Source organism: Acipenser ruthenus, chromosome 11 (assembly GCF_902713425.1).
Source record: "Acipenser ruthenus chromosome 11, fAciRut3.2 maternal haplotype, whole genome shotgun sequence".
Classification (NCBI taxonomy): domain Eukaryota; kingdom Metazoa; phylum Chordata; class Actinopteri; order Acipenseriformes; family Acipenseridae; genus Acipenser; species Acipenser ruthenus.
Window position 1 is genome coordinate 8,456,288 of NC_081199.1, and position 26,171 is coordinate 8,482,458.

General features: G+C 41.4%; 23 non-coding genes across 23 annotated transcripts; 13 read left to right on the forward strand and 10 right to left on the reverse strand.

The window, feature by feature from the left end:
• The first annotated feature begins 1,893 nt into the window (after positions 1-1,893).
• trnar-ucu (transfer RNA arginine (anticodon UCU)) lies at positions 1,894-1,984 on the forward strand. The gene is given in 2 exon segments: positions 1,894-1,930; positions 1,949-1,984. It is a non-coding gene; the product is annotated as a tRNA-Arg (tRNA).
• Positions 1,985-2,420: 436 nt separating this feature from the next.
• Positions 2,421-2,502, forward strand: trnar-ucu (transfer RNA arginine (anticodon UCU)). The gene has a single exon. It is a non-coding gene; the product is annotated as a tRNA-Arg (tRNA).
• A 506-nt stretch (positions 2,503-3,008) lies between these two features.
• On the reverse strand, positions 3,009-3,080 carry trnaq-cug (transfer RNA glutamine (anticodon CUG)). The gene has a single exon. It is a non-coding gene; the product is annotated as a tRNA-Gln (tRNA).
• A 494-nt stretch (positions 3,081-3,574) lies between these two features.
• On the forward strand, positions 3,575-3,647 carry trnak-uuu (transfer RNA lysine (anticodon UUU)). Its single transcript has one exon. It is a non-coding gene; the product is annotated as a tRNA-Lys (tRNA).
• A 2,363-nt stretch (positions 3,648-6,010) lies between these two features.
• On the forward strand, positions 6,011-6,101 carry trnar-ucu (transfer RNA arginine (anticodon UCU)). Its single transcript is given in 2 exon segments — positions 6,011-6,047; positions 6,066-6,101. It is a non-coding gene; the product is annotated as a tRNA-Arg (tRNA).
• A 436-nt stretch (positions 6,102-6,537) lies between these two features.
• Positions 6,538-6,619, forward strand: trnas-gcu (transfer RNA serine (anticodon GCU)). Its single transcript has one exon. It is a non-coding gene; the product is annotated as a tRNA-Ser (tRNA).
• Positions 6,620-6,788: 169 nt separating this feature from the next.
• Positions 6,789-6,862, reverse strand: trnat-agu (transfer RNA threonine (anticodon AGU)). The gene has a single exon. It is a non-coding gene; the product is annotated as a tRNA-Thr (tRNA).
• A 264-nt stretch (positions 6,863-7,126) lies between these two features.
• trnaq-cug (transfer RNA glutamine (anticodon CUG)) lies at positions 7,127-7,198 on the reverse strand. Its single transcript has one exon. It is a non-coding gene; the product is annotated as a tRNA-Gln (tRNA).
• A 2,958-nt stretch (positions 7,199-10,156) lies between these two features.
• Positions 10,157-10,247, forward strand: trnar-ucu (transfer RNA arginine (anticodon UCU)). The gene is given in 2 exon segments: positions 10,157-10,193; positions 10,212-10,247. It is a non-coding gene; the product is annotated as a tRNA-Arg (tRNA).
• A 436-nt stretch (positions 10,248-10,683) lies between these two features.
• trnas-gcu (transfer RNA serine (anticodon GCU)) lies at positions 10,684-10,765 on the forward strand. The gene has a single exon. It is a non-coding gene; the product is annotated as a tRNA-Ser (tRNA).
• A 169-nt stretch (positions 10,766-10,934) lies between these two features.
• On the reverse strand, positions 10,935-11,008 carry trnat-agu (transfer RNA threonine (anticodon AGU)). Its single transcript has one exon. It is a non-coding gene; the product is annotated as a tRNA-Thr (tRNA).
• A 266-nt stretch (positions 11,009-11,274) lies between these two features.
• Positions 11,275-11,346, reverse strand: trnaq-cug (transfer RNA glutamine (anticodon CUG)). The gene has a single exon. It is a non-coding gene; the product is annotated as a tRNA-Gln (tRNA).
• Positions 11,347-11,869: 523 nt separating this feature from the next.
• On the forward strand, positions 11,870-11,942 carry trnak-uuu (transfer RNA lysine (anticodon UUU)). The gene has a single exon. It is a non-coding gene; the product is annotated as a tRNA-Lys (tRNA).
• A 2,883-nt stretch (positions 11,943-14,825) lies between these two features.
• Positions 14,826-14,907, forward strand: trnas-gcu (transfer RNA serine (anticodon GCU)). Its single transcript has one exon. It is a non-coding gene; the product is annotated as a tRNA-Ser (tRNA).
• A 103-nt stretch (positions 14,908-15,010) lies between these two features.
• Positions 15,011-15,084, reverse strand: trnat-ugu (transfer RNA threonine (anticodon UGU)). Its single transcript has one exon. It is a non-coding gene; the product is annotated as a tRNA-Thr (tRNA).
• A 1,121-nt stretch (positions 15,085-16,205) lies between these two features.
• On the forward strand, positions 16,206-16,277 carry trnaq-cug (transfer RNA glutamine (anticodon CUG)). Its single transcript has one exon. It is a non-coding gene; the product is annotated as a tRNA-Gln (tRNA).
• Positions 16,278-17,296: 1,019 nt separating this feature from the next.
• On the forward strand, positions 17,297-17,368 carry trnaq-uug (transfer RNA glutamine (anticodon UUG)). The gene has a single exon. It is a non-coding gene; the product is annotated as a tRNA-Gln (tRNA).
• A 440-nt stretch (positions 17,369-17,808) lies between these two features.
• trnae-cuc (transfer RNA glutamic acid (anticodon CUC)) lies at positions 17,809-17,880 on the forward strand. The gene has a single exon. It is a non-coding gene; the product is annotated as a tRNA-Glu (tRNA).
• Positions 17,881-18,874: 994 nt separating this feature from the next.
• trnaq-cug (transfer RNA glutamine (anticodon CUG)) lies at positions 18,875-18,946 on the forward strand. The gene has a single exon. It is a non-coding gene; the product is annotated as a tRNA-Gln (tRNA).
• Positions 18,947-20,034: 1,088 nt separating this feature from the next.
• On the reverse strand, positions 20,035-20,106 carry trnaq-cug (transfer RNA glutamine (anticodon CUG)). Its single transcript has one exon. It is a non-coding gene; the product is annotated as a tRNA-Gln (tRNA).
• Positions 20,107-21,096: 990 nt separating this feature from the next.
• Positions 21,097-21,168, reverse strand: trnae-cuc (transfer RNA glutamic acid (anticodon CUC)). Its single transcript has one exon. It is a non-coding gene; the product is annotated as a tRNA-Glu (tRNA).
• A 440-nt stretch (positions 21,169-21,608) lies between these two features.
• On the reverse strand, positions 21,609-21,680 carry trnaq-uug (transfer RNA glutamine (anticodon UUG)). Its single transcript has one exon. It is a non-coding gene; the product is annotated as a tRNA-Gln (tRNA).
• Positions 21,681-22,698: 1,018 nt separating this feature from the next.
• On the reverse strand, positions 22,699-22,770 carry trnaq-cug (transfer RNA glutamine (anticodon CUG)). The gene has a single exon. It is a non-coding gene; the product is annotated as a tRNA-Gln (tRNA).
• Between the last annotated feature and the right edge of the window lie 3,401 nt (positions 22,771-26,171).

The window sequence follows — 26,171 nt, forward strand, 5'->3', positions numbered from 1 at the left end:
GACAAAGAATTTTTTTAAATACTAACAGTATCCCTCCTCCCTCTATATTAATACAGTAAACAGAATCCCTCCCTTCCCCTCTATATCAAACAGTACCCCCTTCCCCCCCTCTATATTAAACAGAATCCCCCTCCCTTCCTCTATTAAACAGAATCCCCCCTCCCTCTCTCTCACTATCTCTCTCTCTCTCTCTCTCTCTCTCTCTCTCTCTATTTGTTTTAGTATTTTAGCAGAACCATATTGATTTACATCGTTTTTCCCTTTTCTTTATAGTGGAATATAGTGAGGCCTTCTTTCTACTTTGCAGGGCAGGAGGTGATAAAGTAACAGTATTTTCACAAGTAGAACAATTGCAAAGGTCTGGAATTGCTGGTAGCCCTTAACTGTAACAGTTATATGTGATTAAAAAAATAATAATAACACGTATATATAGCTGCAACAGTTTCACAACATTTATTTTTTGCACAACTTTTTTGTTCTTACTTAGAATGATAAAAAATGTCTTTAAATGTATTTAACATTCATATATGTACATAGGCCTATATTTGATACAAAATGGATACAGTGCAATTACAGTGCAAAGGCAAGCAAACACACTACCTTACAATTATGTAGTTTACAACATGTAAGGAAAAACGAGCAAACAAAGCAAAACAGTGTAGATCTTAATATTACGCAGGATGACTTCAAATACAGAAACCTTGATGCATTTCCCATTTTCTTCTTCAAAAAAATTAATTCGTTTTTACATTGTGTGTCATATGCATAGGCTAAATAAATAAATAAAACAGAATAAACAAACAAACTAACAGTTTCGTTTTTATGTCTGAGTTTAATTTTGGAACCTCCTGTCTTGTCTAGTGCTGTGTGTGTGTGTGTGTGTGTGTGTGTGTGTGTGTGTGTGTGTGTGTGTGTGTGTGTGTGTGTGTGTGTGTGTGTGTGTGTGTGTGTGTGTGTGTGTGTGTGTGTGTGTGTGTGAATACGAGAGAGAAATGAAACAATGTATTCTTGCTCTAAATGAGTTGCTGCTATATTAAACTATGTGACAGTGTAATGCCTGAGAAAACACGACTGAACCCTTGAAGCAATGCATCGAATTGAAGTATTTGGCTGAAACGCTGCAACTAACAGACAGCAATAGTTTGTGCAATATGAGAATTGAAACGAAATTGTGTTTTAAATAAATTTGACTATTTTACATCCCTGGCATTTTTATTGTGTGTTTGTGTTGTACTTGGTCAAGACCTAAGTCCTTCAGTGGCATATATGGCTACGATAAATTATATTTTAAACCCAGTTTAGCTTTCAAATGTGGAGCCATGCACTAAACCTGTGATTTTTAATCAATTTGCATGGCTTTTCAGTATTAGAAGGCTATATAGATTAGAACCCCTGGGGGTTATTTTTGAGTTTTACGGTTTCTTATTAATCCTTCGAGATGTCAACGTTTATTTGTGGTGGTTTAGCCTGCTGTTTAAAAAGGTTCTTTGTATACTATTTGGAACCCCTGAAATACGGTTTCTTGGAATAACTTTTTCAAGAGTGTAAGATTTTTAAACCTCACGATTATGTTTTAGAACATTCCCGGAAGGTATAAGTAATAAATCAGACATTTAACGCATGTGTAGCTCATCAATCAACAAAACCTTTATTATTAAACTTCCAGTACCAAACAATATTAAGCCATAGCAGTCAAAACGAATGGTTATTACCCGTTCTCAGTGGGAAGTTGGGCGCGGTCTGGAGTTTCTGCGTCAAGCAGTTTTGTCTCTTAATTATTCATTAGTCATTTTAGCAGACGCTTCTATCCAAAGCGACTTCCAGACAAGTGGTGAACTATGCGTCACAGTCTCCTCCAATAGGACCTCGGTGTTATGTTTCTAGGACGGAGCAGGCTCTGTGGCGCAATGGATAGCGCGTTGGACTTCTAGTCAAACACTGAGGTGTGATTCAAAGGTTGTGGGTTCGAGTCCCACCAGAGTCGTTGTTTTAGGCTAGCTGTAGGACCCTCAAACATTAGATGTGTAAAACAAGAGCCTGCGCATCCATTTCTTTCTTTTTCTAAGTCAACTAAAGACAAACAGTACGGTTCACCGGCACTTGATCTCGGATCACTGGATTCCAAATTCAGAGTGCTAACCATTACACCATGCAACCTCCCATACTGGGCCACCATGCAGGGACCCTCTCAACATTTCGCTTTTGTGGAAAAGGTTTCTAATATTTCATAATCGCTTGAGCTATCCGGTGCAGCAAGTGCTGAAACCACACCTGACGCTGCAGGTTTCTTGCTATTGTTTAAACCGCATGCACACTGGCATATAATCGCGCACTTTAGGACAGGTTTGACGACGACACCTGCACTGTGAACAGATCCTCCGTGTTTCATCCAGTTTGATACTGTGGAGCAGCGCAGACGGGACGAGGTGGCCGAGTGGTTAAGGCGATGGACTTCTAATCCATTGTGCTCTGCACGCGTGGATTCGAATCCCATCCTCGTCGCAAGTTTGATTGACTCTTTTTTTCCTTGTCTCTTATCTTTTCACAAAAGTGTTTGTTTGTGAGTACATGATATATTTGGCTGCGTTTCGGATAGCCTCCTCCAGTAACAACATGTGACACAAACGCAGCCTAAACGTTTGTGTTACATGTGCTGAAAAATAATAACAACAGGGATTTGGGATTTGAACCAAGGATCTCCTGTTTACTAGACAGGCGCTTTAACCATCTAAGCCACGGCGCCCTGCAGCATGTCACTGAATCTGTGCCAAAGGCCTGTGAAATGAAACGGATAAGGACCACGGCTTTACTACTGCCCCTATTACAATGCACCATTCGAAAATGAAGTGGGGGAAAGTTTTGCAAATTAAACAAACATCATTAAAAAACGCGTTAGTCTTTATGAAACCATTTCCGACCTTGACATCGGAACTGCATTTTATTTCAGCTGACCGATTGAAACATGAAATCAGGTAGTTCACTTGTTAAAAAAAAAAATAGTAAAAGTCAGGTCCCACCGAGATTTGAACTCGGATCGCTGGATTCAGAGTCCAGAGTGCTAACCATTACACCATGGAACCGCGGTGAAGACCAGCGAGGTGGATGGGTTGTCAGCTGTCAATTGCCCCCGCTGACGACCCCTGGACCGCAAGGCGTTATCCCCATCTGCAGACAACCGTTCAACAGCATGCATTTCTCCAGGTTGAATTTAAAATGCGACGTTTTTATTTCTTAGTTCATATTGGAAACTGCTGGCAGGTCTGGCGAACTGAACTTTCATTACCCAACCGCACGACATAGAACACTTGACTACGAAAAGTATTCTTTGAAAATATATGCATTGCATATTTATATTTAAATAACAGCGGTACTGACACCACACTCTGACAGAAATAAACATTTCCTGCTTTTGCAGCGACAAAGTCTGCATTTATAGTTCAATAATCCGTTTTTTTCCGGCAAATATGGTGCAAACAATTGGTTAGGATACAGATTGGTTAGGATACGATTCATTGAGTGGGTTGGATTTTAATGTATTACATGTTAATGTATTAAAGAGTTTCTTTTGTAGTGAGCCCGGATAGCTCAGTCGGTAGAGCATCAGACTTTTAATCTGAGGGTCCAGGGTTCAAGTCCCTGTTCGGGCGGTGAGTGTTTTTTAATAACTTTTTAATAAAGCGAAAGTTATTGGGCTAAACACAATGTTGTATTGTGTATATTGCCTATTTTTATCACCAAAAAGCTCCCGGAACACTGGGTTGCGAAGGTGCAAAGACGACGAAAATTATACACATAATACAACTAAGTGAGGGTATCATAACACTATTGACAAAACCCACCGAACCGACCTTTAACTGCCCATTCCGTGCAATAAAACTGTGTATTTATTTTGTTTTTATATGAGATCTCTCTCTCTCTCTCTCTCTCTCTCTCTCTCTCACTATCTCTCTCTCTCTCTCTCTCTCTCTCTCTCTCTCTCTCTCTCTCTCTCTCTCTCTCTCTCTCTCTCTCTCTCAAATTCAAATTCAAATTCAAATTGGGTTTATTGGTATGACAATAAAAAGAATTGTGTTGCCAAAGCACATACATGGCATAACCGACTCAAATATACAGACAAATAATTTTTTTAAATACTAACAGTATCCCTCCTCCCTCTATATTAATACAGTAAACAGAATTCCTCCCTTCCCCTCTATATCAAACAGTACCCCCTTCCCCCCCTCTATATTAAACAGAATCCACCCTCCCTCTCTCTCTCACTATCTATCTCTCTCTCTCACTCTCTCTCTCTCACTCTCTCTCTCTCTCTCTCTCTCTATTTGTTTTAGTATTATAGCAGAACCATATTGATTAACATCGTTTTTCCCTTTTCTTTATAGTGGAATATAGTGAGGCCTTCTTTCTACTTTGCAGGGCAGGAGGTGATAAAGTAACAGTATTTTCACAAGTAGAACAATTGCAAAGGTCTGGAATTGCTGGTAGCCCTTAACTGTAACAGTTATATGTGATTAAAAAAATAATAATAACACGTATATATAGCTGCAACAGTTTCACAACATTTATTTTTTGCACAACTTTTTTGTTCTTACTTACAATGATAAAAATGTCTTTAAATGTATTTAACATTCATATATGTACATAGGCCTATATTTGATACAAAATGGATACAGTGCAATTACAGTGCAACGGCAAGCAAACACACTACCTTACAATTATGTAGTTTACAAGATGTAAGGAAAAACGAGCAGATAAAGCAAAACAGTTTAGATTTTAATATTACGCAGGATGACTTCAAATACAGAAACCTTGATGCATTTCCCATTTTCTTCTTCAAAAAAATTAATTCGTTTTTACATTGTGTGTCATATGCATAGTCTAAATAAATAAATAAAACAGAATAAACAAACAAACTAACAGTTTCGTTTTTATGTCTGAGTTTAATTTTGGAACCTCCTGTAATGTCTAGTGCTCTGTGTGTGTGTGTGTGTGTGTGTGTGTGTGTGTGTGTGTGTGTGTGTGTGTGTGTGTGTGTGTGTGTGTGTGCGTGCGTGCGTGTGTGCGTGCGTGCGTGTGTGTGTGTGTGTGTGCGTGTGAATACGAGAGAGAAATGAAACAATGTATTCTTGCTCTAAATGAGTTGCTGCTATATTAAACTATGTGACAGTGTAATGCCTGAGAAAACACGACTGAACCCTTGAAGCAATGCATCGAATTGAAGTATTTGGCTGAAACGCTGCAACTAACAAACAGCAATAGTTTGTGCAATATGAGAATTCAAATGAAATTGTGTTTTAAATAAATTTGACTATTTTACATCCCTGGCATTTTTATTGTGTGTTTGTGTTGTACTTGGTCAAGACCTAAGTCCTTCAGTGGCATATATGGCTACGATAAATTATAATTTAAACCCAGTTTAGCTTTCAAATGTGGAGCCATGCACTAAACCTGTGATTTTTAATCAATTTGCATGGCTTTTCAGTATTAGAAGGCTATATAGATTAGAACCCCTGGGGGTTATTTTTGAGTTTTACGGTTTCTTATTAATCCTTCGAGATGTCAACGTTTATTTGTGGTGGTTTAGCCTGCTGTTTAAAAAGGTTCTTTGTATACTATTTGGAACCCCTGAAATACGGTTTCTTGGAATAACTTTTTCAAGAGTGTAAGATTTTTAAACCTCACGATTATGTTTTAGAACATTCCCGGAAGGTATAAGTAATAAATCAGACACTTAACGCATGTGTAGCTCATCAATCAACAAAACCTTTATTATTAAACTTCCAGTAACAAACAATATTAAGCCATAGCAGTCAAAACGAATGGTTATTACCCGTTCTCAGTGGGAAGTTGGGCGCGGTCTGGAGTTTCTGCGTCAAGCAGTTTTGTCTCTTAATTATTCATTAGTCATTTTAGCAGACGCTTCTATCCAAAGCGACTTCCAGAGACTAGGGGTGAACTATGCGTCACAGTCTCCTCCAATAGGACCTCGGTGTTATATTTCTAGGACGGAGCAGGCTCTGTGGCGCAATGGATAGCGCGTTGGACTTCTAGTCAAACACTAAGGTGTGATTCAAAGGTTGTGGGTTCGAGTCCCACCAGAGTCGTTGTTTTAGGCTAGCTGTAGGACCCTCAAACATTAGATGTGTAAAACCAGAGCCTGCGCATCAATTTCTTTCTTTTTCTAAGTCAACTAAAGACAAACAGTACGATTCACCGGCACTTGATCTCGGATCACTGGATTTGAAATCCAGAGTGCTAACCATTACACCATGCAACCTCCCATACTGGGCCCCCATGCAGGGACCCTCTCAACATTTCGCTTTTGTGGAAAAGGTTTCTAATATTTCATAATCGCTTGAGCTATCCGGTGCAGCAAGTGCTGAAACCACACCTGACGCTGCAGGTTTCTTGCTATTGTTTAAACCGCATGCACACTGGCATATAATCGCGCACTTTAGGACAGGTTTGACGACACCACCTGCACTGTGAACAGATCCTCCGTGTTTCATCCAGTTTGATAATGTGGAGCAGCTCAGACGGGACGAGGTGGCCGAGTGGTTAAGGCGATGGACTGCTAATCCATTGTGCTCTGCACGCGTGGGTTCGAATCCCATCCTCGTCGCAAGTTTGATTGACTTTTTTTTCCTTGTCTCTTATCTTTTCACAAAAGTGTTTGTTTGTGAGTACATGATTATATTTGGCTGCGTTTCGGATAGCCTCCTCCAGTAACAACATGTGACACAAACGCAGCCTAAACGTTTGTGTTACATGTGCTGAAAAATAATAACAACAGGCACCGCTGGGATTTGAAACCAGGATCTCCTGTTTACTAGACAGGCGCTTTAACCATCTAAGCCACGGCGCCCTGCAGCATGTCACTGAATCTGTGCCAAAGGCCTGTGAAATGAAACGGATAAGGACCACGGCTTTACTACTGCCCCTATTACAATGCACCATTCGAAAATGAAGTGGGGGAAAGTTTTGCAAATTAAACAAACATCATTCAAAAACGCGTTAGTCTTTATGAAACCATTTCCGACCTTAGACATCGGAAGTGCATTTTATTTCAGCTGACCGATTGAAACATGAAATCAGGTAGTTCACTTGTTAAAAAAAAATAGTAAAACTCAGGTCCCACCGAGATTTGAACTCGGATCGCTGGATTCAGAGTCCAGAGTGCTAACCATTACACCATGGAACCGCGGTGAAGACCAGCGAGGTGGATGGGTTGTCAGCTGTCAATTGCCCCCGCTGACGACCCCTGGACCGCAAGGCGTTATCCCCATCTGCAGACAACCGTTCAACAGCATGCATTTCTCCAGGTTGAATTTAAAATGCGACGTTTTTATTTCTTAGTTCATATTGGAAACTGCTGGCAGGTCTGGCGAACTGAACTATCATTACCCAACAGCACGACATAGAACACTTGACACGTTCAAATAATAGGAAAAGTATTCTTTGAAAATATATGCATTGCATATTTATATTTAAATAACAGCGGTACTGACACCACACTGTGACAGAAATAAACATTTCCTGCTTTTGCAGCGACAAAGTCTGCATTTATAGTTCAATAATCCGTTTTTTTCCGGCAAATATGGTGCAGACGCAAGTAGCCTAAACAATTGGTTAGGATACAGATTGGTTAGGATACGATTCATTGAGTGGGTTGGATTTTAATGTATTACATGTTAATGTATTAAACTGCATCAGACTTTTAATCTGAGGGTCCAGGGTTCAAGTCCCTGTTCGGGCGGTGAGTGTTTTTTAATAACTTTTTAATAAAGCGAAAGTTATTGGGCTAAACACAATGTTGTATTGTGTATATTGCCTATTTTTATCACCAAAAAGCTCCCGGAACACTGGGTTGCGAAGGTGCAAAGACGACGAAAATTATACACATAATACAACTAAGTGAGGGCATCATAACACTATTGACAAAACCCACCAAACCGACCTTTAACTGCCCATTCCGTGCAATAAAACTGTGTATTTATTTTGTTTTTATATGAGATCTCTCTCTCTCTCTCTCTCTCTCTCTCTCTCTCTCTCTCTCTCTCTCTCTCTCTCTCTCTCTCTCTCTCTCTCTCTCTCTCTCTCTCTCTCTCTCTCTCAAATTCAAATTCAAATTCAAATTGGCTTTATTGGCATGACAATAAAAAGAATTGTGTTGCCAAAGCACATACATGGCATAACCGACTCAAATATACAGGCAAAGAATTTTTTTAAATACTAACATTATCCCTCCTCCCTCTATATTAATACAGTAAACAGAATCCCTCCCTTCCCTTCTATATCAAACAGTACCCCCTTCCCCCCTCTATATTAAACAGAATCCCCATCCCTCCATTAAACAGAATCCCCCCTCCCTCTCTCTCACTATCTCTCTCTCACTATCTCTCTCTCTCTCTCACTATCTCTCTCTCTCTCTCTATTTGTTTTAGTATTTTAGCAGAACCATATTGATTAACATCGTTTTTCCCTTTTCTTTATAGTGGAATATAGTGAGGCCTTCTTTCTACTTTGCAGGGCAGGAGGTGATAAAGTAACAGTATTTTCACAAGTAGAACAATTGCAAAGGTCTGGAATTGCTGGTAGCCCTTAACTGTAACAGTTATATGTGATTAAAAAAATAATAATAACAGGTATATATAGCTGCAACAGTTTCACAACATTTATTTTTTGCACAACTTTTTTGTTCTTACTTACAATGATAAAAAAAATGTCTTTAAATGTATTTAACATTCATATATGTACATAGGCCTATATTTGATACAAAATGGATACAGTGCAATTACAGTGCAAAGGCAAGCAAACACACTACCTTACAATTATGTAGTTTACAACATGTAAGGAAAAACGAGCAAACAAAGCAAAACAGTTTAGATTTTAATATTACGCAGGATGACTTCAAATACAGAAACCTTGATGCATTTCCCATTTTCTTCTTCAAAAAAATGAATTCGTTTTTACATTGTATGTCATATGCATAGGCTAAATAAATAAATAAAACAGAATAAACAAACAAACTAACAGTTTCGTTTTTATGTCTGAGTTTAATTTTGGAACCTCCTGTCTTGTCTAGTGCGGTGTGTGTGTGTGTGTGTGTGTGTGTGTGTGTGTGTGTGTGTGTGTGTGTGTGTGTGTGTGTGTGTGTGTGTGTGTGTGTGTGTGTGTGTGTGTGTGTGTGTGTGTGTGTGTGTGTGTGTGTGTGTGTGTGTGTGTGTGTGTGTGTGTGTGTGTGAATACGAGAGAGAAATGAAACAATGTATTCTTGCTCTAAATGAGTTGCTGCTATATTAAACTATGTGACAGTGTAATGCCTGAGAAAACACGACTGAACCCTTGAAGCAATGCATCGAATTGAAGTATTTGGCTGAAACGCTGCAACTAACAGACAGCAACAGTTTGTGCGATATGAGAATTGAAACGAAATTGTGTTTTAAATAAATTTGACTATTTTACATCCCTGCCATTTTTATTGTGTGTTTGTGTTGTACTTGGTCAAGACCTAAGTCCTTCAGTGGCATATATGGCTACGATAAATTATAATTTAAACCCAGTTTAGCTTTCAAATGTGGAGCCATGCACTAAACCTGTGATTTTTAATCAATTTGCATGGCTTTTCAGTATTAGAAGGCTATATAGATTAGAACCCCTGGGGGTTATTTTTGAGTTTTACGGTTTCTTATTAATCCTTCGAGATTTCAACGTTTATTTGTGGTGGTTTAGCCTGCTGTTTAAAAAGGTTCTTTGTATACTATTTGGAACCCCTGAAATACGGTTTCTTGGAATAACTTTTTCAAGAGTGTAAGATTTTTAAACCTCACGATTATGTTTTAGAACATTCCCGGAAGGTATAAGTAATAAATCAGACACTTAACGCACGTGTAGCTCATCAATCAACAAAACCTTTATTATTAAACTTCCAGTACCAAACAATATTAAGCCATAGCAGTCAAAACGAATGGTTATTACCCGTTCTCAGTGGGAAGTTGGGCGCGGTCTGGAGTTTCTGCGTCAAGCAGTTTTGTCTCTTAATTATTCATTAGTCATTTTAGCAGACGCTTCTATCCAAAGCGACTTCGAGACTAGGGGTGAACTATGCGTCACAGTCTCCTCCAATAGGACCTCGGTGTTGTGTTTTTAGGACGGAGCAGGCTCTGTGGCGCAATGGATAGCGCGTTGGACTTCTAGTCAAACACTGAGGTGTGATTCAAAGGTTGTGGGTTCGAGTCCCACCAGAGTCGTTGTTTTAGGCTAGCTGTCGGACCCTCAAACATTAGATGTGTAAAACCAGAGCCTGCGCATCCATTTCTTTCTTTTTCTAAGTGAACTAAAGACAAACAGTACGATTCACCGGCACTTGATCTCGGATCACTGGATTTGAAATGCAGAGTGCTAACCATTACACTATGCAAACTCCCATACTGGGCCCCCATGCAGGGACCCTCTCAACATTTCGCTTTTGTGGAAAAGGTTTCTAATATTTCATAATCGCTTGAGCTATCCGGTGCAGCAAGTGCTGAAACCACACCTGACGCTGCAGGTTTCTTGCTATTGTTTAAACCGCATGCACACTGGCATATAATCGCGCACTTTAGGACAGGTTTGACGACACCACCTGCACTCTGAACAGATACTCCGTGTTTCATCCAGTTTGATACTGTGGAGATGCTCAGACGGGACGAGGTGGCCGAGTGGTTAAGGCGATGGACTGCTAATCCATTGTGCTCTGCACGCGTGGGTTCGAATCCCATCCTCGTCGCAAGTTTGATTTTTTTTTTTTTCCTTGTCTCTTATCTTTTCACAAAAGTGTTTGTTTGTGAGTACATGATTATATTTGGCTGCGTTTCGGATAGCCTCCTCCAGTAACAACATGTGACACAAACGCAGCCTAAACGTTTGTGTTACATGTGCTGAAAAATAATAACAACAGGCACCGCTGGGATTTGAACCCAGGATCTCCTGTTTACTAGACAGGCGCTTTAACCATCTAAGCCACGGCGCCCTGCAGCATGTCACTGAGTCTGTGCCAAAGGCCGATGAAATGAAACGGATAAGGACCACGGCTTTACTACTGCCCCTATTACAATGCACCATTCGAAAATGAAGTGGGGGAAAGTTTTGCAAATTAAACAAACATCATTCAAAAACGCGTTAGTCTTTATGAAACCATTTCCGACCTTAGACATCGGAACTGCATTTTATTTCAGCTGACCGATTGAAACATGAAATCAGGTAGTTCACTTGTTTAAAAAAAAAATAGTAAAAGTCAGGTCCCACCGAGATTTGAACTCGGCTCGCTGGATTCAGAGTCCAGAGTGCTAACCATTACACCATGGAACCGCGGTGAAGACCAGCGAGGTGGATGGGTTGTCAGCTGTCAATTGCCCCCGCTGACGACCCCTGGACCGCAAGGCGTTATCCCCATCTGCAGACAACCGTTCAACAGCATGCATTTCTCCAGGTTGAATTTAAAATGCGACGTTTTTATTTCTTAGTTCATATTGGAAACTGCTGGCAGGTCTGGCGAACTGAACTATCATTACCCAACCGCACGACATAGAACACTTGACACGTTCAAATAATAGGAAAAGTATTCTTTGAAAATATATGCATTGCATATTTATATTTAAATAACAGCGGTACTGACACCACACTGTGACAGAAATAAACATTTCCTGCTTTTGCAGCGACAAAGTCTGCATTTATAGTTCAATAATCCGTTTTTTTTCCGGCAAATACGGTGCAGACGCAAGTAGCCTAAACAATTGGTTAGGATACAGATTGGTTAGGATACGATTCATTGAGTGGGTTGGATTTTAATGTATTACATGTTAATTTATTAAAGTGTTTTTTTTTGTACTGAGCCCGGATAGCTCAGTCGGTAGAGCATCAGACTTTTAATCTGAGGGTCCAGGGTTCAAGTCCCTGTTCGGGCGGTGAGTGTTTTTTAATAACTTTTTAATAAAGCGAAAGTTATTGGGCTAAACACAATGTTGTATTGTGTATATTGCCTATTTTTATCACCAAAAAGCTCCCGGAACACTGGGTTGCGAAGGTGCAAAGACGACGAAAATTATACACATAATACAACTAAGTGAGGGCATCATAACACTATTGACAAAACCCACCGAACCGACCTTTAACTGCCCATTCCGTGCAATAAAACTGTGTATTTATTTTGTTTTTATATGATCTCTCTCTCTCTCTCTCTCTCTCTCTCTCTCTCTCTCTCTCTCTCTCTCTCTCTCTCTCTCAAATTCAAATTCAAATTCAAATTGGCTTTATTGGCATGACAATAAAAAGAATTGTGTTGCCAAAGCACATACATGGCATAACCGACTCAAATATACAGACAAAGAATTTTTTAAAATACTAACAGTATCCCTCCTCCCTCTATATTAATACAGTAAAACAGATTCCCTCCCTTCCCCTCTATATCAAACAGTACCCCCTTCCCCCCTCTATATTAAACAGAATCCCCCCTCCCTCCCTCTATTAAACAGAATCACCCCTCCCTCTCTCTCACTATCTCTCTCTCTCTCTCTCTCTCTCTCTCTCTCACTATCTCTCTCTCTCTCTCTATATATATATTTGTTTTAGTATTTTAGCAGAACCATATTGATTAACATCGTTTTTCCCTTTTCTTTATGGTGGAATATAGTGAGGCCTTCTTTCTACTTTGCAGGGCAGGAGGTGATAAAGTAACAGTATTTTCACAAGTAGAACAATTGCAAAGGTCTGGAATTGCTGGTAGCCCCTAACTGTAACAGTTATATGTGATTAAAAAAATAATAATAACACGTATATATAGCTGCAACAGTTTCACAACATTTATTTTTTGCACAACTTTTTTGTTCTTACTTACAATGATAAAAAATGTCTTTAAATGTATTTAACATTCATATATGTACATAGGCCTATATTTGATACAAAATGGATACAGTGCAATTACAGTGCAACGGCAAGCAAACACACTACCTTACAATTATGTAGTTTACAACATGTAAGGAAAAACGAGCAAACAAAGCAAAACAGTTTAGATTTTAATATTACGCAGGATGACTTCAAATACAGAAACCTTGATGCATTTCCCATTTTCTTCTTCAAAAAAATTAATTCGTTTTTACATTGTGTGTCATATGCATAGGCTAAATAAATAAATAAAACAGAATAAACAAACAAACTAACAGTTTCGTTTTTATGTCTGAGTTTAATTTTGGAACCTCCTGTCTTGTCTAGTGGTGTGTGTGTGTGTGTGTGTGTGTGTGTGTGTGTGTGTGTGTGTGTGTGTGTGTGTGTGTGTGTGTGTGTGTGTGTGTGTGTGTGTGTGTGTGTGTGTGTGTGTGTGTGTGTGTGTGTGTGTGTGTGTGTGTGTGTGTGTGTGTGTGTGAATACGAGAGAGAAATGAAACAATGTATTCTTGCTCTAAATGAGTTGCTGCTATATTAAACTATGTGACAGTGTAATGCCTGAGAAAACACGACTGAACCCTTGAAGCAATGCATCGAATTGAAGTATTTGGCTGAAACGCTGCAACTAACACACAGCAATAGTTTGTGCAATATGAGAATTGAAACGAAATTGTGTTTTAAATAAATCTGACTAATTTACATCCCTGGCATTTTTATTGTGTGTTTGTGTTGTACTTGGTCAAGACCTAAGTCCTTCAGTGGCATATATGGCTACGACAAATTATATTTTAAACCCAGTTTAGCTTTCAAATGTGGAGCCATGCACTAAACCTGTGATTTTTAATCAATTTGCATGGCTTTTCAGTATTAGAAGGCTATATAGATTAGAACCCCTGGGGGTTATTTTTGAGTTTTACGGTTTCTTATTAATCCTTCGAGATTTCAACGTTTATTTGTGGTGGTTTAGCCTGCTGTTTAAAAAGGTTCTTTGTATACTATTTGGAACCCCTGAAATACGGTTTCTTGGAATAACTTTTTCAAGAGTGTAAGATTTTTAAACCTCACGATTATGTTTTAGAACATTCCCGGAAGGTATAAGTAATAAATCAGACACTTAACGCACGTGTAGCTCATCAATCAACAAAACCTTTATTATTAAACTTCCAGTACCAAACAATATTAAGCCATAGCAGTCAAAACGAATGGTTATTACCCGTTCTCAGTGGGAAGTTGGGCGCGGTCTGGAGTTTCTGCGTCAAGCAGTTTTGTCTCTTAATTATTCATTAGTCATTTTAGCAGACGCTTCTATCCAAAGCGACTTCCAGAGACTAGGGGTGAACTATGCGTCACAGTCTCCTCCAATAGGACCTCGGTGTTGTGTTTCTAGGACGGAGCAGGCTCTGTGGCGCAATGGATAGCGCGTTGGACTTCTAGTCAAACACTGAGGTGTGATTCAAAGGTTGTGGGTTCGAGGGTTTTAGGCTAGCTGTAGGACCCTCAAACATTAGATGTGTAAAACAAGAGCCTGCGCATCCATTTCTTTCTTTTTCTAAGTCAACTAAAGACAAACAGTACGGTTCACCGGCACTTGATCTCGGATCACTGGATTTGAAATCCAGAGTGCTAACCATTACACTATGCAACCTCCCATACTGGGCCCCCATGCAGGGACCCTCTCAACATTTCGCTTTTGTGGAAAAGGTTTCTAATATTTCATAATCGCTTGAGCTATCCGGTGCAGCAAGTGCTGAAACCACACCTGACGCTGCAGGTTTCTTGCTATTGTTTAAACCGCATGCACACTGGCATATAATCGCGCACTTTAGGACAGGTTTGACGACACCACCTGCACTGTGAACAGATCCTCCGTGTTTCATCCAGTTTGATACTGTGGAGCAGCTCAGACGGGACGAGGTGGCCGAGTGGTTAAGGCGATGGACTGCTAATCCATTGTGCTCTGCACGCGTGGGTTCGAATCCCATCCTCGTCGTAAATTGGATTGACTTTTTCTTTTCCTTGTCTCTTACCTTTTAACAAAAGTGTTTGTTTAAGCCTAAACGTTTGTGTTACATGTACTGAAAAATAATAACAACAGGCACCGCTGGGATTCGAACCCAGGATCTCTTGTTTACAAGACAGGCGCTTTAACCATATAAGCCACGGCGCCCCTACAGCAGGTCACTGAATCTGTGCCAAAGGCCTGTGAAATTAAACGGATAAGGACCACGGCATTACTACTGCCCCTATTACAATGCACCATTCGAAAATGAAGTGGGGGAAAGTTTTGCAAATTAAACAAACATCCTTCAAAAACGCGTTAGTCTTTATGAAACCATTTCCGACCTTAGACATCGGAACTGAATTTTATTTCAGCTGACCGATTGAAACATGAAATCAGGTAGTTCACTTGTTTAAAAAAAAATAGTAAAAGTCAGGTCCCATCGAGATTTGAACTCGGATCGCTGGATTCAGAAGCGTTATCCCCATCTGCAGACAACCGTTCAACAGCATGCATTTCTCCAGGTTGAATTTAAAATGCGACGTTTTTATTTCTTAGTTCATATTGGAAACTGCTGGAGGGTCTGGAGAACTGAACTAACAGTTAACACAATAAGTACCGACTAAAAAGAGACACAGAATTATTCTATGCAGCCACTCATTCAGTGCTCCAGTGCTGTGACGCGCAGCAAATCGGTAGGTGCGTTCAAGTGCCTGTAACTCAAAAACGGACAGGGCTAGGCACGCAGTCTACATACCAAACGAAAGAGGAGGCTCCGCGATTTCCACTGATATCTAACATGCCCAGGTGTCATGTTTCTAGAATAAACTATAGCGTCCAGAATACAGTGGTGCCTTCACTTGCTAGGAGACAGCTGTGCGAATTTGTATTTGAAAGTGTATATTCACTTATAAAGATCCAACGTATTTAGTTTTTAAGGGCATGTTTATTAATTTAAATTAGCAATACCGATGTTATTCAAACCGTTTCTAAATATACATGTGTAATACATATATTGTCATGTGTCTTATTATTTCAATGTGAGCAGTTTTTGTGGCGCACGGTTGGCTGCTGATGGTGCAGTTCTCAAGACCTGCTGCCAGCTGCCAGTATAAACCAAGAAATGAAACGTCGCATTTTGGATTCCAACAGGAAAAATTGATATTGAAGGACTTTGTGCAATCAGAACGGGGAGAACGCCTTGCGGTCCAGGGTTTGTCAGCAGTAGGGGATTTTACACCTGGGAGCTGAGGATGTTACAGCCATTCCTCTCTTGCTTGCTCCGCAGTGGTTCCATGGTGTAATGGTGAGCACTCTGGACTCTGAATCCAGCGATCCGAGTTCAAATCTCGGTGGGACCTGTATTTAACCATAAGTTTTGATCATGTGAACTACCAAATGTCATATGTCTGGACCACAAGTGTACAATCGGTCATATAAAATACAATGCAGATTCCGGTATCTGAGGTCGAAAATGGTTTAATAACAAGTAATGTGTATTTTCAAGTGTTTCTGTTTAATTTCAGAAATGCCCTGCGCTTAATTTTAGTCCTAGATTGTAGTAGAGAATGACAGTAGTAGCGCCAATAATGTCCCTGATACGTTTCATTGCACAGGTCTCTGGCACGCATTTCTTTGTGTGTTGCAGGACGCCGTGGCTTAGATGGTTACAGCGCCTCCCTAGTAAACGGTGTCTTTGGTTATATATATATTTTTTTCAGCACCTCAAAGTTGAGGCTGTGTTTTTGTCACATTTTGTGACTGTTGGGGAGCACCTCCAACACAGACAAATACTTTCCTGTAGTCGCAGGATAAACATTTTTGTCAAAAGAGAACGAGAAAAACTAATAATAATAATATCATAAAAATAAATAAATAAATGAAATAAAAAAAAAAAACTGCGACGAGGATACGATTGTAACCGGTATATAGTGCACTAATAATCCTACACCAAAGCTCCTGATCCAGTGCCACGTTTTCACTGCAGCCACTAGAGATGAATGGTGACCGAGTCATTTTTTACTTCATTTCTTTCATTTTCTGTTATGCAGAGAGAAATAAACGTCGCCGTCTTTCAGCAGTTGATCTCGAGTGGTATACTTTAAAAAAAAAAAAAACATCTAGAAACACCAACACAACGCAGATATAGAATAGCCGGAGTGTGAGCGCAGGCAGGGAAACAGAGAAGCGGGTTTCAGCTCTTACTAGTCAAGGAGAGACACACACAGACCGGTTACACCATTCAAATCCAGGCGTGCAGATGTCGTTTCAGCTCTTGCTGCATCAGATAGCTTCAGCCATTGTGAAGTATTCGAAAATGTTTGAAAGAAAATCATAATATCCAGAGATTCCCTGCAACGTAAAACCGACATAGGTGATTGGTTCCATGGTGTAATGGTTAGCACTCTGGACTTTGAATCCAGTGATCCGAGTTCAAATCTCGGTGGAACCTTCCGTTTATTTTCATTGTCTTACAAAAACAAATTGAAAATCAGGTTTTGATTTTAAGTGACCAATGTTGTAGACTCCCACTGCTAGCTTTAAAAGCATTAACTGGTGGGACTCGGTTTTACAACCTTCCAACGTACCCCTCGGTGCTTGAGTAGATGTCCAATGCGCTATCGATTGCATCACAGAGCCTCTCGAGGGCAGTAAGCAAACGTACCTACCAGCAAACTAAGCGCGGCATGGTCCGGAATAATCTGAAAGGGAGAACTACTTCTAGTTCTTGAACAATTAGAAATGGACCACAGCAATTCATTTAATTATGCGGCAGTTTATTATGATTCATTGTCTGTCACTGCTCAGGGCTTGGGGGCTGTTCCGTTTTCGATGCTTCAGCTTTGTTAGCAAAGGAATTCCTGGCCAGCCGTGCAGACTTCCACAGCAGCGTCCCTGGTGGTCTAGTGGTTAGGATTCGGCGCTCTCACCGCCGCGGCCCGGGTTCGATTCCCGGTCAGGGAAGTTACTTTATTGCCCATTAGTATTCCGATTAAAACCATTCTATTACTCTTCATTAATCAGATGTACATATGTCTATTTCTTGGCTGTGGCCCGACTGCATTCAATTAAAAGCACACCCTTGATATTATTACAGGGTCTGTGCACATTGATTCGCAACCCCTTTTGGCATTAACTTCTTTTCAGTCTGCAGAAAAGGATTTTACAATTGCTCCTTACAAGTGAGAGGACAGCTAGGGTTTAACCACCCCCCTCTACACAATCACACAGTTAACACAATAAGTACCGACTAAAAAGAGACACAGAATTATTCTATGCAGCCACTCATTCAGTGCTCCAGTGCTGTGACGCGCAGCAAATCGGTAGGTGCGTTCAAGTGCCTGTAACTCAAAAACGGAAATCGGTAGGTGCGTTCAAGTGCCTGTAACTCAAACACGGAAAGGGCTAGGCACGCAGTCTACATACCAAATGAAAGAGGAGGCTCCGCGATTTCCCCTGATATCTAACATGCCCAGGTGTCATGTTTCTAGAATAAACTATAGCGTCCAGAATACAGTGGTGCCTTCACTTGCTAGGAGACAGCTGTGCGAATTTGTATTTGAAAGGGTATATTCACTTATAAAGATCCAACGTATTTAGTTTTTAAGGGCATGTTTATTAATTTAAATTAGCAATACCGATGTTATTCAAACCGTTTCTAAATATACATGTGTAATACATATATTGTCATGTGTCTTATTATTTCAATGTGAGCAGTTTTTGTGGCGCACGATTGGGTGCTGATAGTGCAGTTCTCCAGACCTGCTGCCAGCTGCCAGTATGAACCAAGAAATGAAACGTCGCATTTTTGGATTCGACAGGAAAAATGGATATTGAAGGACTGTGTGCAATCAGAACGGGGAGAACGCCTTGCGGTCCAGGGTTTGTCAGCAGTAGGGGATTTTACACCTGGGAGCTGAGGATGTTACAGCCATTCCTCTCTCGCTTGCTCCGCAGTGGTTCCATGGTGTAATGGTGAGCACTCTGGACTCTGAATCCAGCGATCCGAGTTCAAATCTCGGTGGGACCTGTATTTAACCATAAGTTTTGATCATGTGAACTACCAAAAGTCATATGTCTGGACCACAAGTGTACAATCGGTCATATAAAATACAATGCAGATTCCGGTATCTGAGGTCGAAAATGGTTTAATAACAAGTAATGTGTATTTTCAAGTGTTTCTGTTTAATTTCAGAAATGCCCTGCGCTTAATTTTAGTCCTAGATTGTAGTAGAGAATGACAGTAGTAGCGCCAATAATGTCCCTGATACGTTTCATTGCACAGGTCTCTGGCACGCATATCTTTGTGTGTTGCAGGACGCCGTGGCTTAGATGGTTACAGCGCCTCCCTAGTAAACGGTGTCTTTGGTTATATATTTTTTTTTTCAGCACCTCAAAGTTGAGGCTGTGTTTTTGTCACATTCTGCATAACAGAAAATGAAAGAAATGAAGTAAAAAATGACTCGGTCACCATTCATCTCTAGTGGCTGCAGTGAAAAAGTGGCACTGGATCAGGAGCTTTGGTGTAGGATTATTAGTGCACTATATACCGGTTACAATCGTATCCTCGTCGCAGTTTTTTTTATTTTTTTATTTCATTTATTTATTTATTTTTATGATATTATTATTATTAGTTTTTCTCGTTCTCTTTTGACAAAAATGTTTATCCTGCGACTACAGGAAAGTATTTGTCTGTGTTGGAGGTGCTCCCCAACAGTCACAAAATGTGACAAAAACACAGCCTCAACTTTGAGGTGCTGAAAAAAAAAATATATATAACCAAAGACACCGTTTACTAGGGAGGCGCTGTAACCATCTAAGCCACGGCGTCCTGCAACACACAAAGAAATGCGTGCCAGAGACCTGTGCAATGAAAGGTATCAGGGACATTATTGGCGCTACTACTGTCATTCTCTACTACAATCTAGGACTAAAATTAAGCGCAGGGCATTTCTGAAATTAAACAGAAACACTTGAAAATACACATTACTTGTTATTAAACCATTTTCGACCTCAGATACCGGAATCTGCATTGTATTTTATATGACCGATTGTACACTTGTGGTCCAGACATATGACATTTGGTAGTTCACATGATCAAAACTTATGGTTAAATACAGGTCCCACCGAGATTTGAACTCGGATCGCTGGATTCAGAGTCCAGAGTGCTCACCATTACACCATGGAACCACTGCGGAGCAAGCGAGAGAGGAATGGCTGTAACATCCTCAGCTCCCAGGTGTAAAATCCCCTACTGACAAACCCTGGACCGCAAGGCGCTCTCCCCGTTCTGATTGCACACAGTCCTTCAATATCCATTTTTCCTGTCGAATCCAAAAAGCGACGTTTCATTTCTTGGTTCATACTGGCAGCTGGCAGCAGGTCTGGAGAACTGCACTATCAGCACCCAATCGTGCGCCACAAAAACTGCTCACATTGAAATAATAAGACACATGACAATATATGTATTACACATGTATATTTAGAAACGGTTTGAATAACATCGGTATTGCTAATTTAAATTAATAAACATGCCCTTAAAAACTAAATACGTTGGATCTTTATAAGTGAATATACACTTTCAAATACAAATTCGCACAGCTGTCTCCTAGCAAGTGAAGGCACCACTGTATTCTGGACGCTATAGTTTATTCTAGAAACATGACACCTGGGCATGTTAGATATCAGGGGAAATCGCGGAGCCTCCTCTTTCGTTTGGTATGTAGACTGCGTGCCTAGCCCTTTCCGTTTTTGAGTTACAGGCACTTGAACGCACCTACCGATTTCCGTTTTTGAGTTACAGGCACTTGAACGCACCTACCGATTTGCTGCGCGTCACAGCACTGGAGCACTGAATGAGTGGCTGCATAGAATAATTCTGTGTCTCTTTTTAGTCGGTACTTATTGTGTTAACTGTGTGATTGTGTAGAGGGGGGTGGTTAAACCCTAGCTGTCCTCTCACTTGTAAGGAGCAATTGTAAAATCCTTTTCTGCAGACTGAAAAGAAGTTAATGCCAAAAGGGGTTGCGAATCAATGTGCACAGACCCTGTAATAATATCAAGGGTGTGCTTTTAATTGAATGCAGTCGGGCCACAGCCAAGAAATAGACATATGTACATCTGATTAATGAAGAGTAATAGAATGGTTTTAATCGGAATACTAATGGGCAATAAAGTAACTTCCCTGACCGGGAATCGAACCCGGGCCGCGGCGGTGAGAGCGCCGAATCCTAACCACTAGACCACCAGGGACGCTGCTGTGGAGGTCTCCACGGCTGGCCAGGAATTCCTTTGCTAACAAAGATGAAGCATCGAAAACGGAACAGCCCCCAAGCCCTGAGCAGTGACAGACAATGAATCATAATAAACTGCCGCATAATTAAATGAATGGCTGTGGTCCATTTCTAATTGTTCAAGAACTAGAAGCAGTTCTCCCTTTCAGATTATTCCGGACCATGCCGCGCTTAGTTTGCTGGTAGGTACGTTTGCTTACTGCCCTCGAGAGGCTCTGTGATGCAATCGATAGCGCATTGGACATCTACTCAAGCACCGAGGGGTACGTTGGAAGGTTGTAAAACCGAGTCCCACCAGTTAATGCTTTTAAAGCTAGCAGTGGGAGTCTACAACATTGGTCACTTAAAATCAAAACCTGATTTTCAATTTGTTTTTGTAAGACAATGAAAATAAACGGAAGGTTCCACCGAGATTTGAACTCGGATCACTGGATTCAAAGTCCAGAGTGCTAACCATTACACCATGGAACCAATCACATATGTCGGTTTTACGTTGCAGGGACTCTCTGGATATTATGATTTTCTTTCAAACATTTTCGAATACTTCACAATGGCTGAAGCTATCTGATGCAGCAAGAGCTGAAACGACATCTGCACGCGTGGGTTTGAATCGTGTAACCGGTCTGTGTGTGTCTCTCCTTGACTAGTAAGAGCTGAAACCCGCTTCTCTGTTTCCCTGCCTGCGCTCACACTCCGGCTATTCTATATCTGCGTTGTGTTGGTGTTTCTAGATGTTTTTTTTTTTAAAGTATACCACTCGAGATCAACTGCTGAAAGACGGCGACGTTTATTTCTCTCTGCATAACAGAAAATGAAAGAAATGAAGTAAAAAATGACTCGGTCACCATTCATCTCTAGTGGCTGCAGTGAAAACGTGGCACTGGATCAGGAGCTTTGGTGTAGGATTATTAGTGCACTATATACCGGTTACAATCGTATCCTCGTCACAGTTTTTTTTTTTTTTTATTTCATTTATTTATTTATTTTTATGATATTATTATTATTAGTTTTTCTCGTTCTCTTTTGACAAAAATGTTTATCCTGCGACTACAGGAAAGTATTTGTCTGTGTTGGAGGTGCTCCCCAACAGTCACAAAATGTGACAAAAACACAGCCTCAACGTTGAGGTGCTGAAAAAAAAAATATATAACCAAAGACACCGTTTACTAGGGAGGCGCTGTAACCATCTAAGCCACGGCGTCCTGCAACACACAAAGAAATGCCTGCCAGAGACCTGTGCAATGAAACGTATCAGGGACATTATTGGCGCTACTACTGTCATTCTCTACTACAATCTAGGACTAAAATTAAGCGCAGGGCATTTCTGAAATTAAACAGAAACACTTGAAAATACACATTACTTGTTATTAAACCATTTTCGACCTCAGATACCGGAATCTGCATTGTATTTTATATGACCGATTGTACACTTGTGGTCCAGACATATGACATTTGGTAGTTCACATGATCAAAACTTATGGTTAAATACAGGTCCCACCGAGATTTGAACTCGGATCGCTGGATTCAGAGTCCAGAGTGCTCACCATTACACCATGGAACCACTGCGGAGCAAGCAAGAGAGGAATGGCTGTAACATCCTCAGCTCCCAGGTGTAAAATCCCCTACTGCTGACAAACCCTGGACCGCAAGGCGTTCTCCCCGTTCTGATTGCACAAAGTCCTTCAATATCAATTTTTCCTGTTGGAATCCAAAATGCGACGTTTCATTTCTTGGTTTATACTGGCAGCTGGCAGCAGGTCTGGAGAACTGCACCATCAGCACCCAACCGTGCGCCACAAAAACTGCTCACATTGAAATAATAAGACACATGACAATATATGTATTACACATGTATATTTAGAAACGGTTTGAATAACATCGGTATTGCTAATTTAAATTAATAAACATGCCCTTAAAAACTAAATACGTTGGATCTTTATAAGTGAATATACACTTTAATTTATGGGATATAGGAAAAACACAAATTAAATTATTTTGTCAGCAGTACACTTTAGATATAACCAAGTCACTGAACTCAGTCATAAGAGAGCTAGAGAGAGAGATCCTACAGTTAGAGACTGAGCAGAGCACAGCTGCAAAGGAGACCCTGGTGGAGCGGAGACAAGCTTTGGGTAGCATGCTGGAGGAGAAGGTGCGGGGGGCACAAGTGCGATCTCGATTTATTGAGCTGAGAGATATGGATGCTCCTACAAGCTTCTTCTTTGGTTTAGAGAAGAAGAGAGCAAATAGGAAGCGGTTGTCCTGTGTTCGGCTGCTCTGCGGTAGAGAGTTGACTAGTCAGGAGGAGATTAATGATGCGGCGGTGCAATTCTACACTGACCTGTATTGCAGTGAGTCATGTAACCAGACTGATATCAATACATTACTGGAGGGACTGCCCAGTCTGAGCTTGGAGGAGCAGCAGAGTCTGGAAATGGGACTGTCTCTTCAAGAGCTGACCACTGCTGTCAAGCAGCTGGCCAGAGGTAAAGCACCAGGGATCGATGGACTGTCAGTGGAGTTTTATCAGCACTTCTGGAAGGAGCTGGGGCCAGACCTGCTGTTGGTGCTGCAAGAGAGCCTGGAGGCGGGGGAGCTGCCTCTAAGCTGCCGCAGGGCCGTCATCACACTGCTGCCCAAGAAAGGGGACTTGTGCGTGCTTAAAAACTGGAGACCTGTCTCAATGTTATGTACCGATTTAAAAATATTTTCTAGAAGTTTAGCGATGAGACTGAGGAACTGTTTGGATAAAATAATTCACCCTGATCAGACTTATTGTGTACCTGGGAGAACAATATTCGATAATATTTTTTTAATCCGGGATTTTTTATCGATAGCTAAGAAGGGTGATTTTAATGTGGGACTGGTCTCTTTGGATCAAGAGAAAGCTTTTGATCGCGTCGACCACCACTACCTTTTTGAGACCCTGGAAGCCTTTGGGTTCGGCCCTCAGTTTATTAAATTTATTAAACTTTTATATAGTAATGTTTTTAGCGTTTTAAAAATAAACGGTGGGCTGAGTCAACCCTTCTCAGTGTGCAGGGGAATCAGGCAGGGCTGCCCCCTGTCTGGGATGCTGTACTCCATCTCCATTGAGCCCCTGCTGGCTCTGTTGAGAAGCAAGCTGGCGGGCTGGACGGTGCCTTTCTCAGCCCCTCCTGCTATAGTGAGGGTGTCAGCATATGCTGATGATATCACTGTTTTTATTAGTAATAAAAGAGACGTCCAGGAACTGCATCAGAGTTTAAGTGTGTTTCAGAGAGCATCATCCGCAAGAATTAACTGGGCCAAGAGTGACACCTTCCTGTCAGGGAGCTGGCAGGAGGGTGGCCCTCCTGTTTTGCCCCAGGTTTTGAGGTGGGGTAGGACAGGGATGAAGGTGCTGGGCGTGTTCCTTGGTACTGATACTTACATGGAGCGGAATTGGGAGGGGTTGATTGAGAAGGTGAAAGGCCGACTGGGTCAGTGGCGGGGGCTGCTGGCTCAGCTGTCCTATAGAGGGAGGGTCCTGGTCATTAACAATCTTGTGGCCTCAATGCTATGGCATAGGTTGGTTTGTCTGGATCCTCCTAGAGACTTGGTGACCAGTCTGCAGAGGCTCCTTGTAGAGTTTTTCTGGGGTGGGAATCACTGGCTGAAGCCGGCTGTGCTCTATCTCCCCCGGGATGAGGGGGAGCAGGGGTTGGTCAGTATCGCAGGCAGGGTGGCAGCTTTTCGTTTATTAACAGTACAGAGACTCTTGTACACTGGGGAGGGGGCTCACTGGAAGCAGCTTGCCTGTTTTTTTTTAAGTAAAGTAGGAGGGCTGGGGTTTAAATATGACCTGTTTTTAATTGACCACGGTGCTCTGGACAGTTCTGACCTGCCGTCTTTTTATCAAAGTGTTTTACAGACTTGGAGAACAGTGAGGGTGGGAAGAGAGGAAGCTTCAATGACAGGCCAGAGGCTGCTAGAGGAGCCCATTCTTTTCAATCCCCTCTTCTCAGTGCAGTGCCTTCATTCACAGGCTCTGCAGACCAGCTTTGTGAGGGCTGGAATAGTCAGGCTGGCTCACCTGATGACCCCTGAACTCTCTCGCTGGCTCAGTGCGGCTGAGCTGGCTGCCAGGCTGGGCTGGCGCAGCGAGAGGCAGGTGGAAAGGATGGTGAGTCAGGTTAGGAGCTGTCTCTCCCCGGAGCTCAGTGAGGCTCTGAGAGAGGAGATGGCTCAAGAACAGGGGGATCAGAGACAGGGTGCTGCTTTTCCTGTGTTATTGGTAACTCCAGTAGAGATTAAAGAAGATGAGGGGGAGGAGGAAGAGAAAGGAAAGCTCTTAAAACTACAAAAACTTAGAAATATAGATTTTGTAAATTTAAATAGTAAAGAGATGTATAAACTGTGTATTAAGGCAACCCATTGCAGCAAACTGAGAGGGATGGTTGATACCAAATGGAGGATTCATCTGTCTCTGGGAGATGAGGGGACCCCAGAATGGAGGGTGCTGTACAAACCCCCCTTAGACAAGAGAGCAGGAGATCTCCAGTGGAGGCTCCTGCATGGTATCCTGGCCACAGGCCGGTTTCTGCACAGAATCAACTATGAAATCAGCTCGGTCTGTGACTTCTGTCAGCAGGAAGACACAATTTTCCATATGTACAGCGAGTGTAGGAGACTGAAGCCCCTCTTCAGCCTCCTGCAAGAGAGACTGCAACAGCTGGGAGCAGTTTTTACTCTGACACTTTTTATTTTTGGGGTCCCCTATAGGCAAAAACACAAGCATACTTGTGTGCTGATAAATTTCCTTTTAGGTTTGGCAAAGTTGGCCATTTTAATATCCAGAAGGAATAAGCGGACAGGCATAGGGCAGACAGATGTGGTCAGACTCTTCAGAGTACTAGTGGTTAGCAGGTTAAAGGTTGATTTTGCCTATTTTAAACTTTTTAATGACCTACAGAGCTTCCAGGAGAGGTGGTGTGTGGGAGA